This window comes from Hylobates moloch, unplaced genomic scaffold (assembly GCF_009828535.3).
Source record: "Hylobates moloch isolate HMO894 unplaced genomic scaffold, HMol_V3 SCAFFOLD_13, whole genome shotgun sequence".
NCBI classification, from domain to species: Eukaryota; Metazoa; Chordata; class Mammalia; order Primates; family Hylobatidae; genus Hylobates; species Hylobates moloch.
The window spans coordinates 86,794,297-86,816,470 of NW_026652288.1; the positions used below are offsets into that span (position 1 = coordinate 86,794,297).

General features: G+C 39.3%; 1 protein-coding gene and 1 non-coding gene across 6 annotated transcripts in view; both read right to left on the bottom strand.

Annotated features, from left to right (window-relative positions):
• Positions 1-22,174, bottom strand: part of TBL1XR1 (TBL1X/Y related 1) — a 175,272-nt gene that overhangs the window by 99,125 nt on the left and 53,973 nt on the right. The gene's annotated exons all lie outside the window — the stretch shown is intronic.
• LOC116481414 (U6 spliceosomal RNA) lies at positions 3,413-3,516 on the bottom strand. The gene has a single exon (XR_004251568.1). It is a non-coding gene; the product is annotated as a U6 spliceosomal RNA (small nuclear RNA).

A 22,174-nucleotide genomic window follows, 5' to 3' on the forward strand; every position in this document is an offset into this window, starting at 1 on the left:
TGGATCAATGGCTTCTAGCAGATAGGGCTAAATAAGGCAGTTGCAAAGAGCAACAGGTTCTTTAAACAGTGGAGATAACTGCAAATCAAAGCACAGAAGATCACATAAGTGCAGAAAAGACTCGTGATTAAATATTAGTCGTTTCAGGCTCATCCACAAATACCAAACAATTAACATCAAGAGTATCTTTATCTTCCAACTCCAACAGTGTTTTAGTAATGTGGCTTATTACAGTTGAATGTGGAGGTACTTTGTAGCACAATGAATCCCTCTCTAAATTCAAGTAATAGAACTGTTAAACATTATGAAAAAAGTCAGCCACAGAAAACCAAACATCATGAGCAATATTCTCCCCACATTTTGTCTTGTGTCGCACACATGTGTCTTGTATCTTTTGATTGAGAGGAGGGAAAATAGAAGTCTTTTGCTAACTCCTATAAGAAATCTGCAGAGAAACCTGTGAACAGCAGCAATCTTTAAGTAGTCCATTCAAAAACAGACAAAAAGAAAATCTTGATTAATATATTGGAACAGTTTTTCAAAAAATGTACAGTAACTTCAAGGGAGAACTCATATCATACTAAAAACAGTATTTACCTTCCTAATCATAAAGTACATACATTAACAAAAGTTTAAAATTCAAGCATTAAAAAGTTATATAACATCTTCATATTAATTGATTTACATCACTCATTGAGCATACCTACACCAACATCACTGATAAAAGAAGCTTTCGTTTGGAGCCAATTATTTCCAACCAAGGAGATTCAGACTATGCTCAAATCTTTAACAGAGAAAACCCCTACAATTGGGCAAACAAGATAAATATTTTAAACATAGAAGAGGCTAAGCTCAAAAAGGTTTTCCTATTTAAAAGATTATTCCAAAAATCTCACTTCAAAGAAAAAAGATATCTAATTTTCTCATGCTTCCAATTCTGCTTTGATTAATATTTTACTTTGAAGTTTGAGAGCATTATAGCTAAAAGATTCTCAAAATATTCTGACTGAAAACCAGGTGACTGAATTCATTCATTTGCCTCAATCAGATTATATAATCAGATTTTTCCAAACCTTAAAACATATGATTCAAACATACCCATCAAAAAGTACAAATATGCACTAGTACATTTTCTCCTGAGTACATTTTGAACAATCTACTCTTCAAGTGGATCATTTACAAAATAAGAACACAATTCCCTGAATCAGTAAAGTTAACTTTATTTTGATGAAAGGATGATAAAGAAATTCCATTTACACTATCACAATTTACATTTTCCTACAATTTACGCAGCTTTCTTCAATTCACAATCTACAAACCACAACAATGCACAAATTTGATGTTAGAGGATACTTTAATGTTTAGTTCTCATCTCAACAGTCACTGTTGCTAATGTCTCTCATTCTCACTCTTCACTGTTACTTAGAGAACAAAGAACTAAAGAAGCCATAAAGAACTAGATCAAGTGATGAGACCAATTTTCAGGGTAAGGCATAATAACATTAGCTAATCAAAAACTGGAGTATTTCTATCATTTAATCCTACAAGACAATAACCTCCTGTTTTCTCTCACTTTCCTTCCAATAACTTGACAGAAGTCTGGGGAAGGATGGATCCCAAGCAGAAAACCTTCACAAATGTGAAAGAAAATGGAAATCCTAGAATAGTCACATGACTAACTAGAAATCCCAGAACTCTGTCAACAACCTTTGTTTTCAATGCAGAAATCATTTCTGTACTTTTAATGACTCATCATTCAACCTCACTTGAGCTCCTCCAATAATTGGCACTACTTTACCAAGTTATTAGAGAGTTCTATTAGTAATTATTTGAAAAATCATTCTTCTCTATGATTCAAATATGTCTAACTATAACTATTTCTTACGTGCTATAGGGCTAAATAAACAAATCTTTAGCTACTGGAAGGCCTTTCTCCCATTCTCTCATTCTCATTTTAAAAATGTGTGACCTATCAATTTCATTGTCATTCTCATTTTAAAAATGTGTGACCTATCAATTTCAAAAACCTATTCCAGTTTCTCCTTAAAGACTCCTAAAAAGGGAACACAGTGCTTTACTCACAGCATCTTTTTCTTCAATACTTAATAAATTTATTCTCTTAATTGACAATGCAATGAGAATAGTAAAACTCAAAATCTCAACTGCTAGTAAGATCTAGAAAGTCTAGACAAAAATTCATAAAAATCTGTCACTGTAACTGAGGCTGACAAATGGTGTTACAACAACTGAACAGCTAAATGCAAAAGAAATGAATTTAGAACCCTACTTCACACCATGTAAAAAATTATCACAAACTGGGTTATAGAACTAAGTGCTAAAACTCTGAAACACTTAGAAGAAAACATACAGGTCAATCTTTATGACCTTGGATTAGGCAATGGTTTCATAGATATGCCACCAAAAGTAAAAGAAACAAAAGAAAAAGACAATAAACTGAGATCATAGAAATGTAAAACATTTTCATTTCAAAAGACACCATCAAGAAAGTGAAAACCCACAGAACAGGACAAAAGTTTTGTAAATCATATCACAGATATGAATCATACCATTTGCATCCAGAATATATGAAGAAATACTACAACTCAATAACAGACAAGCCAATTTTGAAATCTGAACAGATACCACAAAGAGTAAAGTACAAATGGCCAATAAGCATATGAAAATATGCTCAGCATCACCAGCTGTCAGAGAAATGCAAAACAAAATCACAATGAGGTACTACTTCACACCCATTAGGATGGCAATCAACAAAAGAACAGTGATAAGGGTTGACAAGGATATGAGAAAGATGAGAAACTAAAACCCTCATTCACTGCTGGTGGAAATGCAAAATGCTGCAGTCCTTTGGAAAATAGTCTGGCAGTTCCTCAATTATTAGCATTTAATTAGAAATAATGAATTAACAGGATTTTAAAAAACATTTAGTGTAAAACTGACAAGTGTCTTTTTTATTTCACAAGAATGAAAAATATACATCAGGACATGTTTCATATATGAATATATATATAAAACCAATGACTACAGTAACTCATTTTTAAATTCTAGGAGGCAATAAAACAGCCAGTATACTTGATGTGCCATGGAGAAGTGCTGGCAATTTTCTTTATGATTCACTGATAAGACAATTAAAATAGCTCACTAAGTTATTCAATTTCCAAGTTTTCAAATTTCCAAGTAAAAAAATTACCCTCCAAACTGACAAAGATTTTATACTTCAAATAGTAAGCTAAGGAATGACTTTTAATCAAATTATGGAATGGGCTATTAATCATTATTAGCCAATACAGTTGATACAGATACATTTCTTTTGTTTTTAATTTTTTGGAGTACACAGTAGGTGTATATATTTATGAAGTACACAAGACATTTTGATACAGGCATGCAGTGCGTAATAAATATGAAACACTTTGTAAAATTGTGTGTCATCCTTGTGCAGGGGACATGCTAATCTTTGTATCATTCCAATTTTAACATATGTGCTGCCAAAGTGAGCATCAGTTACCGCATTTTTAAAAAGGTAGTCATTAAGTAGAAATGCCTCTCTCAAAATAAGACCTGTTAAAGCACAGAGTGCTGGATCCCACATCACTTTCTGACTCAACGGCTAGATATGGGATTCAGCCAAGAATGTGCATTTCCAACAAGTTAGCAGGAGATGTTGATGCTGCCAAGGATCACGCTTTGAGAACTACGATACTATCCTGAATCATCTAACACAACACTATTCTTTTTAAGACCAAAAAAATGGTAATATTAACAATCCAATCATTTGTTAAACATCGGTTATGTAATAAAACTAAGATACATCAGAGAAGCTTTAAATCATCAGGACTTTCCCGATGTTGTTGGCTCCAATTAGTACATCTTCTACTAATGTGTCCATAAGATGCCTTTCAAGTCCTGCATCCATGAAGCCTTCTGATTCCTCCAGCTAGAAATAACTGCTTATTCCTTTGAACCTAAGTCATCACTTGTAACACCCATAAAATACTGCCACCTTGTATTACTTGTTCAGCTATTCACATTCAAGACTTTCTCACCTACTAAACTAAGTTCCAGGGTAGCCTACTAACAAGCATTTTCATATCCCTGAGAATTCTTGGCACTGGCTCTCCATAAATATTCAATAAATGTCTTTAGTAAATCAATATATCCTTGATTTCATCCCCCATTTTCAGCAAAAAAAAAAAAAAGGCACAAGTCAAGCTTTTACAGAGAAATGTCCAAATCAAATCCTTTTCAAATGGCAGTACATAATGTACAGTTGTAATATTTAACCATATAAGTTTAGGCTTAAGGAATAAGAACATTAGAATGGCAGTTTTAGCAAAACCCAGTTTCAGCAAAAACAACGTTCAGTTGGTGAACTAACCTACAGTTCTCTTCTCATAAAATGCATTCAACAATACAAAAGTTTGATTGTTTTAAAGAGTAGTCTGTCGTAGATTATAATCAGTGCGGAACCGGCTGTTCAAGTATAATTCTTTCCATAATGTATTATTACATTAAAAAACCCTTTGTGTTATGGTATATATCTCAACATACTGCCACCTGACCTACATACAAAAGCTCAACTTGTATATCTAGTTCCCAAGTCCCTTGAGTCATTTCTCTTATGGTATCTCCAACATCATATAAAACAGCACAGAACTGCAACATCTTAAAAGTGTTTAAAATTATCTGTAATTCTCAGTATCATTAAAAATTCTTCTATGATATAACTTCTTCTACTATCCTTCCATCTGTCTACCCTTTATAGAGTGTGAAGAAAAAAACAACACAGGGGACCTAATGTTATTTATCTCCAAAACCTAAAAACACAGTACCTGGTATAGCAGGTGCTCAAGAAACACTTTGGATTGCAATCATTGTTGTTACTTACTATCTTGTATACTATTTTTCACATAGCTCATTAGACTACTAGTATCAACAACTGGCAATTTAGGGAAGAACTGAGATCTATAGCAGCTCCAGAAACTCAAGTCCTAAGTACAAGAAAAGCGTATCAAACATGCAGTTCTATTTAATCTTCAATGGGCCTGAAGGTTAGAAGAGACAACGAAGAATTCACTGTCTGAAACACTATTGAGTCACTTTAAGGAGTTTGGGAGGTTTTTTGTTTAAACATATACCGGCAGTTCACATTTTGGATGGTAGTGTGGGACTGTAAAAATCACCAAGATTCGAAACTGAACAAGGTGATCTTACTCAGTGTGAATTGTTCCATTACTTTAAAAATCTGGTCAAGATATTAAAAACGTTATCAGTTATCAACATATAATCAAAACACTGTAAAACGGGCCGGGCGCAGTGGCTCACACCTGTAATCCCAGCACTTTGGGAGTCCGAAGCAAGCAGGTCACTTGAGGTCAGGAGTTCAAGACCAGCCTGGCCAACATGGTGAAACCCCATCTCTACTAAAATACAAAAATTAGCTGGGCGTGGTGGTGCACACCTATAGTCCTGGCTACTCAGGAGGCTGAGGCAGGACAATCACCTAAACCCAGGAGGTGGAGGCTGCAGTGAGCCAAGATCACACCACTGCACTTCAGCCTGGGTGACAGAACAAGACTCCGTCTCAGGAAAAAAAGACCAAAAAAAAAAAAAAAAAATTCTTTTAGTACACTGTAATTTAAAACATTAGAACCGATGTGAATTGTTTTACTTCTTGGTAAATGGCTTATTGAGAACTCTGAATAGCAACTTTTCTTCTCATATAACTTATGACACAGAGAGCAGGCATCTTTTCTTTTTTGGAGACAGGGTCTTTCTCTGTCACCCAGGCTGGAGTGCAGTGGCACAGACACAGCTCCCTGCAGCCTGGATCTCCCAAGCTCACGCGATCGTCTCACCTCAGTCCCCCAAGTAGCTAGGACAATAGATGCATCCCACCACGCCTTGTTAATTTTTGTATTTTTAGTAGAGATGGGGTTTTGTCATGTTGCCCAGGCTGGTTGAGAACTCCTGAGCTCAAGCAATCTGCCCCGGTCGTCCTCCCAAAGTGCTGGGATTACAGGCGTGAGCCACCGCGCCCAGCCTGAGCCACCGCACTTGGCCACTTATGACACAGAGCAAATATCTTTTCTATTTCTTGGGGAAATTTCTTGGGGCATTTTCACACAACTCTCTAAAGCTTCTAACATTTTATCCTTGAATTTTAAATGTCATGAAATATCTCTGATAGAGTTCCTTTATTGTGAAGTTTTTGGCCAGTGACACTTCCTATGAGGCCGTCGCCTTTTTTCATCACAGCCACTTTCCTCATTTATGTCCATAAATTCGCCTTCACTAAGTTTCTCCAGCTGCACATGAAGATTCTTGCAACACTCTCCCCGTCAGCTATTTCTTCTATAACTCCACTTACACATGATTCAAATTTCATGTTCAGCACGGTCATTTTTAGAAGTGGTTTTTGCACTTTAATCTTTGATGACACTAAAGTGTAATCTAACTAAGGGCTACGGGATGCTCAAGAGACAGTAGGCCCACAGGAAAAAACAAGTAATTGAGAAAAAAGGTAAATGGCCACAAAAAATAGTATTATAATTTTTGTAAAAAACCCTTTATGGCAAGAACTATAATATGCAAAATCAAAAGCAGGACTAGATGAAGAAAACAACTACAACTCGTATCCGAGACAATCAACTTCCTTTACATGTAATGAGATCCGTAAGAAAATGATTCCCTACTCAAGGATACAGAATGTAAACAGCTTACAGAAAATAAAAATTTTAAAGCTTAAAACATTAAAAAGTGCTCAACCTCCTTGCAAGAGAAATGCAAATTAAGATTTCACTGAGAACTTCTGATAGAATTTGGATGAATCTCAGCAAAATAAATCTCTTATAATGCTGAGAAAAACAAGCCATAAACAAGAGCACACACGGTATGTTTATATGAAATACAAGAATAATGAATAGATACTTTACGTCAGGATAATGGTTACCTTTCCAGAGGCTGGGGATAGAGTAATGACTGGTATAGTGGTTACACAGGTTTGTCCAATTTGTGAACTTCACCATCTGTAGTCTGTACCTTTTAATGTATTCTGCATATCATAATGAAAAGCGTATCTTAAAAAAAAAATACAACATACCATTCTTCATCTACCAGTTTGGCAAAGACAAAAAGTTTTTTAACACTCTATAGTGTTATAATACACACTGGTGGTAGAAGTATCAATAACTACAACCTCCATGGAGACAACCTGGCAGTGCAATTTAAAAATGCACATATCCAGCAGGGTGCAGTGGCTACATCTGTAATCCCAGCACTTTGGGAGGCCGAGGCGGGCAGATCACCTGAGGACAGGAGTTCAAGACCAGCCTGGCCAACATGCCGAACCCGCGTCTGTACTAAAAATACAACAATTAGCTGGACGTAGTGGTGCGCGCCTATAGTCCAAGCTACTCGGGAGACAGAGGCCAGAGAATCGCTTGAACCCAGCAGACGGAGGTTGCAGTGAGCCGAGATCACACCACTGCACTCCAGCCTGGGCGACAGACTGAGACTCCATCTCAAAAAAAAAAGAAAAGAAAAAGAATAAATAAATAAAATAAAAATGCACATATCCTTTGACCCTGAAATTCTACTGTGGGGAACTTATTCATCAAAACATTTGCACACATGCAAAATAACTTATATACAATGTTATTCATTGCTGCATTAGAAAAAGAAACAACCAATTCTCCATCAACAGGGGCCTGGTAAAATTACAATAAAATATTATTCAGTCAAAAAAAAAAAAAACAATGAAGAAACTTCAGATACCGATTTGGGAATGATCACCAGGAAAGACAGGCAATAAAAGCAGTGCATATAATATTCTACAATGTTTTTGGGAAATACGTTAGGAGAGAGCGTATTACACACTTTTCTGTATATAGTAACATCATCTCTGGAAGGACACATAAAAAACTAATAATACCTGTCACTCCAGAGAGGTGAACCCAGTGGCCAGGGGACAGATGTGGAAAGGTTTTTTGCGGTATACACTTTTGTACATTTTAAGTTTTGAACCATATAAAATGCTCAAGTGTTCAAAACAAGTTAACGAGTTAAAAAAATAATTACCTGAAAGGCAGGCAAAAACAGACCTGTAAAGAGATTATCAAAGCCCAGACTAAAACAATTGCTAACTCCTCAGAAAAGGTCCATCTAGAAATGTTTTGAAAGAAAAGGCCACCATATTTGGGGTTTAGACGTACTGTGAAATTGGTTAAATTACTGAGCCGGGCACAGAGGCTTGCACCTATAGTCCCAGCTGCTTGGGAGGCTGGGGTTAAGAGGATTGTTTGAGACAAGGGAGTTAGAGACCAGTCTGGGCAACATAGCAAGACCCTGTCTCTAAAATAAAAAAGTTTAAAACTTACTGAGGCTTATCACGCAGTCAGTAGCACAATGGCAACAGAAACTAGGTTTCAGAGAATATATTGAGAACTTCTTCAGCAAATCAGGGAAATCCATGTCAAGCGTAGGAGACACTTCAAAGAGAACATACTGAATACCTAACTCTTCATTCAAAGACACATAGCAACACACACAAAAAAAGTCAAAAGCTATTTGCCTAATCACAAAGACCCTTAAGAGAGAGTCCAGGAAAAATAAAGAAATAGCAAGATGGGAAAGAGAATCACACTCACTTTTATACCCATTCCTTAACACTCACTGCCTCCTGAGCTCAACACTGCATAAAGTGCCTGGTCTTCCAAAGATACTTATTCCCACATCTAAAAGCTGAGAAAAGAAAAAAAACTAAATTGAAAAAAACATGTTGTCATTCTGAATATCCTTTTTTTTTTTTTTTTTTTTGGAGACAGAGTCTCACTCCATTGCCCAGGCTGGAGTGCAGTGGCATGATCTCGGCTCACTGCAAGCTCCGCTTCTCGGGTTCAAGTGATTCTCCCGCCTCAGCCTCCCAAAGTAGTTGGAATTACAGGCATGTACCGCCATGCCCGGCTAATTTTTGTATTCTCAGTAGAGACAGGGTTTCACCATGTTAGCCAGGCTGGTCTCGAACTCCCGGCCTCAAGTGATCCACTCTCCTTGGTCTCCCAAAGTGCTGGGATAACAGGTGTGAGCCACCGCACCCCGCCCTGAATATCCTTTGTCAAATCTTAAAACACATTAACGAAATCATCACATCTTTCAACAAAGACGAGATTCCTGCTCTACTGGCATTTACATTCTAGTGGAAGTTTAAAAAAAAAAAAGGAAACAAAAAGCACTCTGATTCTTAACCCCAGAAGGCTGGAACTGTCCTGTGTACATTCCTGAAATAAGAGAAGTAATGGCATGGCATGGCACTGATACCTGGTCAAAGCACGAAACATACTGATTAATAATGTTGCTCTGAAACCATGAATCCCATGAGCTATGCCTGTCTGTACCGGCTTGTCAGCATCGTTTACTGTTAACAGTGAGACTGATGGTTTGCACCTGGCTTTGGTGAGCCCCTTGAGGTTTCTGCCATTAAGGCTGGTTATGTAGCAAAAATATGCCTATGTGGCCAGCAGCAATATAAGCCCCACTGAGACTCCACTGTGGGATCCCTGGTTCCAAGGTGTTCTCTGCGCACATCAGTGATCCTGATCCAAGAAAGAAAGATATCCATATGGCCCTACAGAAGGGGGACAATTGAACCTCACACTCAGCTCCTTCAGGTCCATTGATGGGAGGCACCCTTTGCTTGTGATGTGCAACCTAACTTGAAAGCACTTGCTTTAAGTATCGTTTTTCAGCAATAAACCACAGATTGATGAGCACTGTTACTTTGGATCATGTGACTTTTCTTTAGCAATCAAACCTTGTCCAACTGCCACTGTTAACAGAGATGGGGAAAAAAAAAAAGGTTAACAGATTGTAATAACTGTGGTTAAAAAAATAAAACCGGATGATATGATAGTGAAAAGTCAGAGAGACAAAATGGGATTAGAGAACATGGCCAAGAAAGGAGATGGAGAACATGAAATGAGGTACAAATAACAAGAATCCAACAAAGTGACAACCAGGGATAGGCTCTAAGGCAAGAACAAGTTTGATTCCCACAAAAGTAAGGGTGGCTACAGAGTGGCAAGCAATAAACAAATGGCAGGAAATTAAATCAGAGGTAGGCAGGGGCAGTCACGGAGAGCCTTATAAATTCAGATTTCAACCCAATAGCTTTCTTACTGTTCTTGATGCCTGTATCTGCTCACACGGCCCTTCACCCTCACCTCAATACATATACTACCTCCAGAATGAATGCTCTGAGATAAATACAATCATATAATTTCACTACTTAAAATAAATGAATCGGCCAGGCGCAGTGGCTCACGCCTGTAATCCCAGCACTTTCAGAGGCCAAGGCAGGAGGATTACCTGTCAGGGGTTTGAGACCAGCCTGGCCAGCATGGCAAAACCCGTCTCTACTAAAAATACAAAAAACTAGCCGGGTATGGTGGCGCACGTCTATAATCCCAGCTACTCGGGAGGCTGACACACGAGAATAGCTGGAACCTGGGAGGCAGAGGCTGCAGTGAGCTGAGATCGCGACACTGCACTCCAGCCTGGGCAACAAGAGCAAAAGTTTGTCTCAAAAAATAAAAAATAAATAAATAAAATAAATAAATGAATCCACAATCCTTGGATTGACATTATCTGTATTTACCACCCCCCCCCCCCCACAATATGACATAGTTTCAAGATATACACCCTGACCTTTCATTGCACATTGCATCAAAGTTCTGCTCACTTTTTACACCAGGTGTGTGCCCAATAAACACAATCTATACTAGGTATGATTAACAGTCATACGTATCTTCTCTCTGGAGTTGGACTATAATAATACACTCATACGCAGACACACAGAAGTAACACTACATGTTATTCTACATAATAATATACGCATACATGCACAGAAGTAACACACTATGCACTAGGTGTGGTGGCTCACACCTGTAATGCCAACACTTTGGGAGGCGGAGGCAGATGGATCATTTGAGGTCAGGAGTTCGAGACCAGCCTGGCCAACATGGTGAAACCCCCATCTCTGCTAAAAATACAAAAATTAGCTGGGCATGGTGGCGCACGCCTGTAATCCCAGCCACTCGGGAGGGTGAAACAGAGGCTGCAGTGAGCCAAGATCGCGCCACTGCACACCAACCTGGGTGACAGAGTGAGACTCCTGTCTCAAAAAAAAAAAAAAGTAACACTCCATGTTAACACTATAGATTGGACGTCTGTTGTTTTTAGTCTTCCGCTTTTGCTTTAGAGAAACTACGCAGCTTCTTCTGCACAGTCTTGGGATTTTCAATCACAGTGCCCTTTTCTTCCCCGGGCAAAGGACTGGAACATAACTCCAGCTAGGCAAATCAGACAGTCTCCTAGATATGTGAATGTAAAGAGAGAAATTATACAGGAAAATAATTCAAACTGATTCTTAACCACTGCCAAGTCAGCCCACTGTGATGTCTACAACCTAGATTCTTTATTCCTCTGTTTTTTGTTAATTCAATGAACTTCCCCATCTTTCCCTTTTTTTGCTTCAGATAACTAGACTGTTTCTGTTGCTTGCAAACAAAAAACCTGGAGTCAAGGAACCAAGAGTATGAAAGAGGTCCGCACAAGTCACATAGCAACAAGCAGGAACCATAAATCAGAGGAAAGCCTGGTCTACTGGGAGCAGGGAGAAAGAGAGAAAACAGAATTATGGCAGAATACTAGACTTGGAAGCCTAGTACTGTTGCTACTAAGGGGAATACATGATAATTCAGTCCCTAAGAATGTGTTACATTCTAGAACACATGCCAATTATCCATGAAGCCAGAAAGTGAAAACAATCAGTTATAGGCAAAACAGTACTACAATTTCCTGAAACACTTGGCTTTGCAGCTTTAAGATAATTCCGGTCTTTCCCCCTTATGTTTCCTTAAAGAAATACCCCATTTAGCTGGTGGTAATTTAAGAGACTCTGTTCCTTAAAATTTTTAAATACGGAATACATCTGTAATTTCCCTACCCTGACTGCCTCCTTTAAGTTACAATACCTCTTACATACTCCACTAACATCCACCTCACCCTGTATGGCAGTTATAGCTATATGTCTCCAGTAATAACATGTTGTCTCTCTAAAAGCAAGAATAAGGCTGAATCTCAGAGCCTACTTAATAAACTAACGGGTATATAGTAAAAATAATGATGACAATAAAAGCCTTCCAATTATTCAATATCTGTATCACTCCTGGCACTGCAAGGCAGTGTGTGTGTGTGTGTGTGTGTGTGTGTGTTTTGAGATGGAGTCTTGCTCTGTCACTCAGGCTGGAGTGCAGTGCTGTCACTCAGGCTGGAGTGCAATGGTGCCATCTCGGCTCACTGCAACCTCTGCCTCCAGGTTCAAGAGATTCTCCAGCCTCAGCCTCCTGAGTAGCTGGGATTACAGCTGCACACCACCACATCCGACTAATTTTTGTATTTTTAGTGGAGATGGGGTTTCGCCACGTTGGCCAGACTGGTTTCGAACTCCTGACCTCAGGTAATCCACCCACCTCGGCCTCCAAAAGTGCTGGGATTACAGGTGTGAGCCACTGCACAAGGCCTCACTTTGTGTATGTATGTATGTGTGTGTGTGTGTGTGTGTGTGTGTGTGTATATATATATATATATTTTTTTAGAGACGAAGTCTTGCTCTGTCACCCAGGCTGGAGTGCAGTGGCGTGATCTCGGCTCACTGCAAACTCCGCCTCCTGGGTTCACCCGCCATTCTCCTGCCTCAGCCTCCCGAGTAGCTGGGACTACCGGCGCCTGTCACCACGGCCAGCTATTTTTTGTATTTTTAGTAGAGACAGGGTTTCACCATGTTAGCCAGGATGGTCTCGCTCTCCTGACCTCGTGATCCGCCCATCTCGGCCTCCCAAAGTGCTGGGATTACAGGAGTGAGCCACCGCGCCCGGCCCACTTTGTATATATTTCTAGTGATCACAACCAAGCTAACAAGATATTATTTCCAGCTTACAGCTGCAAAAATAAGCAACTGTAATGAAATCACTGACAACTTCCAACAAAGACAAGATTCCTGCTCTACTGGCATTTACATTCTGTTGGAAAGTTGTTTTTTTTTTTTTTTAAACCATATAAATAAAAAGCACTCTGGAGGTTAATTCCAGAGGGCTGGAATTGGCCTTCTGGGATTAACCCCAGAGTGCTTTTTATTCCTTCCAAATAAGGAAATTACCTAAAACTGTTAAGCTACAAGAACCAAGATCTACTGGAATCCAAATCTCTCCATCTTCCCTTTATTCCAATAGATCAGTATCTAAAATCAGGGGTTTTCAAACTGCAGGTCACAATCAGTTTGTGGATCATAAAATAAATTTAGTGAGCCATATCCTTTTTAAATGAATGTAATATGAGTGCATCACATGAAGGGCAAATATTGTTTCATGAAACTAATTTCAGTTTTATATACACACATGTACAAGGCAGAGATAGGTACCTGTGAATCACAGTCCAAAAGTCCAAAAGCCATAGACAAAAGCACTGTCTTACTGTTGTATGCACTGACATAGCCTCTCAATTTTTTTTTCCTCTTATTGCCCAGGCTGGAGCGCAGAAGTGCGGATCTCGGCGCACTGCAACCTCCGTCTCCTGGATTCAAGCGATTCTCCTGCCTCAGCCTCCCAAGTAGCCTCCTAGTGGCAAGCAGGCACCAGTCACTACACCCAGCTAATTTCTGTATTTTTAGTAGAGACAAGATTTCACCACGTTGACCAGGCTGGTCTTGAACTCCTGACCTCAAGTGATCCACCTGCCTCGGCCTCCCAAAGTGCTGGGATTGTGGGCATGAGCCACCACACCTGGCCATCCTCTCAATTTTTAATCAAAATCCTGATGTTTAAAACATTGGAGCAGTAAAATCTATCATAATGTCCTACATTATCAAAAATAAATAAACAGGGTTTAAAAGGCATCACGTGAAAAGGCATTTGGGGCATAAGTACCATATTTCTCCCCTGCTGAAGTGTGCCCTAAAACTACAGTGTACAACCATAATACGGTAAAGAAGAAAAAATGAACTGGCTGGTCCTGTCTTTCACTCTCTTCCCCCAGGGCTTTTACTAAATCATTTTCAAAAATGTTTCCCTGCTTTACTATGCTTCACTAAAGACAATTACTCAACTTTATCAGTTTTCTGACCGTTGTCATGAGTGATTGGATAAATATCATCCAATATATATTGTCTCTCAAAAAAGATGACCTCACTCACATATATAACCTTATATACAGAAAAAGCACTCAGCAAGTGACGGCAAGCAATATGACAATGACTATGCATGTTTACTTCTATAACAGGCCATAAGCCCAGAAAACAGCTTTAAGCATTATGGCATACATTAAAATTAAAATGTTATGGGAGGGGGGAAGGTGACTGATTAATTCTTCTAAGGCACTATATACTAAAGAAGTAATGTACATTAAGAGAAAGACATGGCCCGGCATGGCATGGTGGCTCGCACCTGTAATCCCAGCACTTTGGGAGGCCAAGACGGGTGGATTGCTTGAGCCCAGACATTCGAGACCAGCCTGGGCAACATGGCAAAACCTCATCTCTACATAAAATACAAAAATCATCAGGGCGTGGTGGCATGTGCCTGTAGTCCCAGTTACTCGGGAGGCTGAGGCAGGAAGATCAATTGATTAAGCCCATGAGGTTGAGGAGGCAGTGAGCTGTGATCACACCACTGCACCCCACTGGGTAATAGAACTCGAGACTCTGTCTCAAAATAAATACATGCATTAGTTAATTAATTAAAAATAAACAAAATCAAACATTTTTTAAGAAGAGAGACATGTCTGGGAACATTTACACTCATAAATTAGCCAATTACAGTTCAAGGCAGACAAATGTATCTACTGCTCCTCCTTCCCAAGGCCCCACGCAAAATGAAGGGAAAAGATTTAAACTAAAATGAAACAACAGGTCAGGGTCCTTGGCTCAGGCCTGTCATCCCAGCACTTTGGGAGGCTGAGGCAGGTGGACTACTTGAGTCCAGGAGTTTGAGAACAGCCTGGGCAACGTGGCAAAACCCCGACTCTACAAAAAAATATAAAAATTAGCCATGAATGGTGGCAGTACCTGTACTCCTAGCTACTAGGGAGGCTAAGGTGGAAGAATCAACTGAGCCTGTGAAGTTGGGGCTGCAGTGAGCTGTGATCATGCCACTGTACTCCAGCCTGCGTGACAGAGCAAGACCCTGTCTCAAAGATAAAATGAAACAACAGCACTGTTGCAAAGCGAGTAGATGTCACTGGATGATGATAAATTCTAAAGAATTTTGGTCAGGTTGAAAGTAGAACAGACTGCCAAAAACCCCACGTTTAAGACATGAAAGTCTTTTCAAGGCCGCACTAGAGAAGTTCCAAGTTATATACTAATCACAACTACAAGGAGAAGGAAACAATGATGGTACTTCATCAGGGCACTGCATTACCTACATTCTGGACAGATGACCCCACATCCTCTGACCCTGTTAACAGAAATGCTGATTGGTGGCAGCTCTTACAGGTAAGGATAAAGCCAGAGAAGGAATCTCTATAAAAGCATTGGCTAGGTGCAGTGGCAAACACCTGCAATTTCTGCACTTTGAGAGGCCGAGGTGGGAGGACTGGTTGAGCCCAGGAGCGTCAGGCCAGCCTGGGCAACATGGTATGACTCCATCTCTATAAAAAGTAAAAATATTAGTTGGGGTGGTGGCACACTCCTGTGATCTCAGCTACTTGGGAGGCTGAGGCGAGAGGATCACTTGAGCCTCGAGGTTGAGGCTGGAGTGAGCCATGATCACATCATTGTACTCCAGCCTGGGTGACAGAGCAAGATCCTCTCTGGAAGGGAAAAAAAAGTGGGCATTGTTGCCAGGTAAGGCTTTCTGTGACAGTAGCCAGGCCGGAGAGAGCAGTACAGCACAAAGATGAAGGCAACACCAGACCTCTAATGCTGAAAGAGAAATAAAAGGCGCTGGAAGCAAAAAGGGAGAAAAAGGAGGGAAAGACGAAGGGATCTCTCACCATTTGAGTGAAATATACCAAAGCACTGCTCCTTGGAAGTACTGAAGACACCACAGTAACCCAAGCAAGCAGGGTACCATGTGCCTGCTGACTCCTCACCCATACTCCCTAAAAGGAGTACTGCTGGTCCATACCTGACCCCATTTCACAGAACCTGTCACCAAAACTACTATTCAAGAGAGAAGCCTCATAGAAAAAGAACGATTATACATGCTGCAACAGAAACATACTTTAACCAACAATACTAACCAAGATGCACCAAAAATTTGCCAAAACCTAATAGTATAAAAGGTGCAAGAGGAACATACAGAAATCAAGGAACAGACAAACATATTTTAATTCTCATTAATATCCTCATAGGGACTCAAAAAACACACTGCAAGATTAAAAAAAAAATAGGCCACATTTAAGAAAAAAAAAAAAAGCAGTGGCTATTAAAAATTAGTAAAGCACTGGCCGGGTGTGGTGGCTCATGCCTGTAATCCCAGTACTTTGGGAGGCCAAGGCAGGCAGATCACCTGAGGTCAGAAGTTCGAGACCAGCCTGGCCAACATGGTGAAACCCTGTCTCTACTAAAAGAAAAAAGAGACAATACAAAAATTAGCTGGGAGTGCTAGCGCACACCTGTAGCTGCAGCTACTTGGGAGGCTGAGGCAGAAGAAACGCTTGAACTCAGGAGGTAGAGGTTGCAGTGAGCTGAGATCACACCACTGCACTCCAGCCTGGGTGACAAAGCAAGACTCCATCTCAAAAAAAAAATAAAAAATAAAAAATAAAGCATAAAAACTCAACTGTGTAATAAAATGGGACATAACTAAACACCAAATTTACTTGCCTAGAATATAAACATTTCCCAGAAAGTAAAGCAAAAAAAACAAAAACATAGTTAAAAAAAAAAAGCGAAAATTTGACAATCTAGAGAGTCCAACATCTACTTAAACAGTAAGACATGCAAAAGTGAAGAACAGAGAGAGATGGAGGGGGCAAGATAAACTTTCCAAGAGCTGAAGAATGATTCAGCTGTCAAACTGAAAACACTCAGAGTAACATTAAAAACAAATGAAAAATACCTGTAACTGGAGTCTCACCAGTAAAATTTCAGAATGCCAAGAAAGCTTCCAGAACAAAACTAAGATCACCTTAACACTCATCTTCTAATCAGAAATAACGGGTGCTAGAAGACAATATAGCAGTGTCTACCAAGTTCTACAAGAAAAATACCTTGCAACAGCCGGGTGCAGTGGCTCACTCCTGCAATCCCAGCACTTTGGGAGGCCGAGGTGGATGGATCACCAGGTCAGGAGTTCGAGACCAGCCTGGCCAATATGTTGAAACCATGTCTCTAATAAAAATACAAAAATTAGCTGGGCATGGTGGCACACACCTGTAGTCCCAGCCACTGGGGAGGCTGAGGCAGAAGAATCGCTTGAACCCGGAGGCGGAAGTTGCAGTGAGCCAAGATGGCGCCACTGCACCTCAGCCTGGGTGACAGAGTGAGACTCCATCTCAAAAAAGGAAAAAAGTACCTTGAACGTATATTCCTATAACCCAAAGCTTCCCCAAATGCATGCTACCAACAGGTTATCAGGTGAGCAGCCAGAGGCCTTTGCTACAAGCAGTCTCATCCACCACACAAATATTACCATTTTCTATCAATTTACGACATGAAAAAGGTTGGAAGCATTCCTGTCAAGTCAGATTTGCCACGGAGTCAAAATAAAGGCATTTTCAGACATTCAAGAACTGAAATTTTACTTACATGAAAAAACTGAAAAGGTAAAGTGGCAAAACAACAAAGGAATCCAAGAAAACACAACATGACCTGGAAGAAACAGTGGCAGCTGAGTATGAACCAGAAGTAACAAGCGAAAAAGAAAACAAGAGTATACCCTTGTCACTGACAGTGGGAGATTCTCCTTTAAAACAAGTTAAATGACAGTATTATTTCCTTCTTCATAAATATAAGTGAATAACAGTCATAACAATACTTCTGTTTTTCAATTTTAAAAATCATCCTACAGGAAAAAAGGAGGTTCAAAATCACGTAGTTGCAAACTCTAATCCAAGCTTGTCCAACCCGCATAAATGTTCTAAAAACACTATGAGATTTTTTTGCGATTTTGTTTTCTAGCTCATCAGCTATCGTTAGTGTATATTATATATGGCTCAAGACAATTCTTCTTCTTCCATTGTGGCCCAGGGAAGCCAAATGATTGGACACCCCTGCTCTAATCCTTATCTTGTAAAAATAATATATTTAACTGGAAAAAGAAAATGTAAGGAAGAATAAATGCACTAATTTTCTCAAAGCTTTCAAATGAAATATGTCCCATAGTTAATATCGACTCCTTAGTATAATTTATCATTTAAAATAAAGCAAGCAAGAAATAAACATTACTATTAACAATGGCTGCCTCTAGAAAGCTTGGGGATGGGGGAAAAAGATCTTAGTTTTCTTCATATCATTCTATCCTGTTTGGAGATTCTGCTGCATGCATGCATTACTTTTAAATAATTTAAAAACTGATTTTGATTTCTAAAAAGTTACGGTTAAGTCAGAATACCAGGTAGAAGTTAAGTAAGTCAGAATACCAGGTAGAAGTTAAGAACAAAATATATTTGTATTTACATCAATAATATTCACAATGTACTAGGTTATCAACAGAACAGTATGCATATGATCTCAAGTGTCTAAACTACATATAAATTGTATTATTTTTCATATATTTTTATATACACCTGAAAGTGCATAAAAACACATTTGCAAGGTTACATATCGAAGTCTTAACAACAGCTGTATTTGGTGAACAGAATGAGCTCAAACTAAGAACTTTCAACGTATCACTTTACAGCGTACATCTGTTCCATTTGGTTGGTTCACTCATTTTTACAATGTGTATGTATGGCATATAAAAGATAAACTGTTAGTGGACCAAAACAAACCAGGATCTCAAAAGAGATATTTGTACACCCGTGTTCACAGCAGCACTATTCACAATAGCCAAAAGTTGGAAGCAACCAAAGTGTCCATCAACAGATAAACAAAACATGGTCTATACATACAGTGAAATATTAGCCTTAAAAAGCAAGGAAATTCTGACACATGCTACAACATAGATGACTGTGAGGACATTATGCTAAGTATATTAAGGTAGTTCACAAAAAGACAAACACTACATGATTCCACTTACATAAGGTACCTATAATACTCAAATTCATAAGGACAGAAAATAAGAATAGTGGTTGCCAGTGGCTAGAGGCGAGAGGAATGAGAAGAAGTTGCTTAATGGGCACAGTTTCAGTTTTGCAGGATGAATACTGGAGACTGATTGTGGTGCAGGGTAGACAAGAGGCAAAATTCGGGCTTAGCCCAGGAGGGTTCTTCGCTTCACCCAGGAAAGAATTCAGGGTGAACCAGTGGTGTTTGACAGCAACTTTAGTGGAAGCAGCAGCAGAGGTACTGCTCCTTGCACAGCAGGGCTCCCCCATAAGGAGTGTGACCAGAGTGCCAGCTCAGGAGCAGTTCTGTAGTCACATTTATACCTACTCTTAATTACACGGAAACTAAGGAACAGGTTCTGCAGAAATTTCTAGAAGTGTGGTAACTTCTAGGTCGTTGTCATGGAAAGGGACAGAAACTTCCAGGTGTTGCAATGGCAATGATAAACTGACGTGACACTGGTGGGCATGTCTTTATGGAGAAGTGTTTTCATCTCTTCCCTGCTTCAGCTAGTCTTCATCTGGTGCAAAGTCCAAGCCCCAACTTTGGAGTCAAGTCCCGTCTCCTACCTCAGTAGGAATTTACTTAACACTATTGAACTATACATTTTTTAACAATTAATACAGTAAATTTTTATGTCTATTTACGATTAAAATAAATAAGTTTAAGCAGCAAGTGAAATAAAAATTTAAGATAATAAATTTACAATAATAAATTAGTGGCATCAAGGGAAATACAGTCAGTCCTCACCAATTCATGGATTTCACATTTATGAATTTGCCTGCTTGCACCAAAATTAATACTTGCAGCACTTTTGTAGTCATATGCAGACATGCACAAAATGTTGAAAAATTTGAGGTGCCCACTGTGCACTTACCCACCTGAAGACAAAAAAGACAGCATTCTGCCTTGTTTCAGCCATCATATTGTAAAAAAAAAAAAGTCCTTTGTGTGATCTATTTAGTGCCACATTTTTGCATGTTTGTGCTTTCTGTTGGTCATTTCACTATTTAAAATAGCACTTTATCACTATGCTTAGGGCTGTCTAGTATTGCTAAGTACAAGAAGCCTGTGGAGAAAATATGTGTGGGAAATAAGCTTTGTTTATATGAGTTTTAGTGCTGTTGACTCTAAATGCAATATTAATCAATTAACAATATATATCAGGAAGTTATCTTTAAACAGAAACACACAAAGTTACTATTGATCAGCTAACAAAAATGTTATGACCGAGGCCTACAGGAACCTAACCCTGCATATTCCCGTAGGAGCGATGGCTCAGTATTTGCTAAGTCGGTGTTTAAAGCAACTATAAAGAACGTAACTACAGTGAATAATGAAAATCAACTGTATCTGCAAGTCAAAAAAAAAAGGGAAGGAATATTATAGGCAAAGATATTAATTTATGTCAACCACTTTTACTTTAATGTGATTTTAAAACTTGTAAATGCTGTAAGTTTTTTACAGTACATGAAGTGATGATGGGGCAGCGGGATATTTATTCCTAAATTTAAAATAATTATCAGCTAACCTTTGAAATTAAACTTTTTGTTATGTGTGAAAAGCACTTAGCTCAGTGCCTGTGCAAGTGAAAACTCAGTAAAATACTAGATTATATTTATCTCATTAAATTATTATAACTACCCTGTGAAGTAGGTAAATGAGCAAACTTTCAAGGTAATGGGAATCTGAGAATATTATCCAATTGTTTAGGTTTCAATTCAGTTTGAGGGTACCGTTAATTATACAAGATGGATCTCTGATAGTTCATTCAGGCCCTAACAAAATTAAATTATCAACTGTGGTCATCTGCAATGAAGTGACTAAAGAAAACAACACTTTGGGGACCAAGTGAGACTGGTAGAAAACTATGAAGGTCATGCCACAGATATACGAGGACAGTGGAGTGGGGATGACTGCTTCTAACGGTGTTGGAGTTAAGAAAGTGACATATTCAGGCCGGGCATGGTGGCTCATGCCTGTAATCCCAGCACTTTGGGAAGCAGGCGGATCACCTGAGGTAGGGAGTTTAAGACCAGCCTGACCAACATGGAGAAACCCCGTTTCTACTGAAAATAAAATAGCCGGGCATGGTGGTATATCCCTGTAATCCCAGCTACTCAGGAGGCTGGGGCACAAAAATCGCTTGAACCCGGGAGGCGGAGGTTGGAGTGAGCCGAGATCACACCACTGCACCCCAGCTGGGAAACAAGAGCGAAACTCCACCTCAAAAAAAAAAAAAAAAACACAAAGTGACATATTCACAGCATAAATTTTTGACTCATGGCACTGACAAAGAAAGAGGCAGTTACTAAGTACAACATTAAAGAATCGTTCTCCATCCTCTTAAGCCAAGGTTAGAAAACGTTTTTCTGTAAAGGGCCAGATAGTAATTCTTCCAAGGCCAAAGGTCTCTGTTGCAACTACTCAACTGTGTAGTTGTGAAGTGAAAGCAGCCATAACCTGGCCAGGCGCAGTGGCTCATGCTTGTAATCCCAGCACTTTGGGAGGCCAAGGCGGGTGGATCATGAGGTCAGGAGATTGAGACCATCCTGGCTAGCACAGCGAAACGCCATCTCTACTTAAAAAAGAAAAAAAAAAAAAAATTAGCTGGGTATGGTGGCGGGCACCTGTAGTTCCAGCTACTCAGGAGGCTGAGGCAGGAGAATGGCATGAACCCAGGAGGCGGAGCTTGCAGTGAGCCGAGATTGCTCCACTGCACTCCAGCCTGGGCGACAGAGGGAGACTCCGCCTCAAAAAAATAAAATAAAATAAAAAATAAAAAGAAAGCAGTCATAACCTATACATAAATTAATCAATGCAGCTGTATTCCAATAAAACTTTATACATGAAAATTTGAATTTCATGTGATTTTTAACTTGTCACGAAATA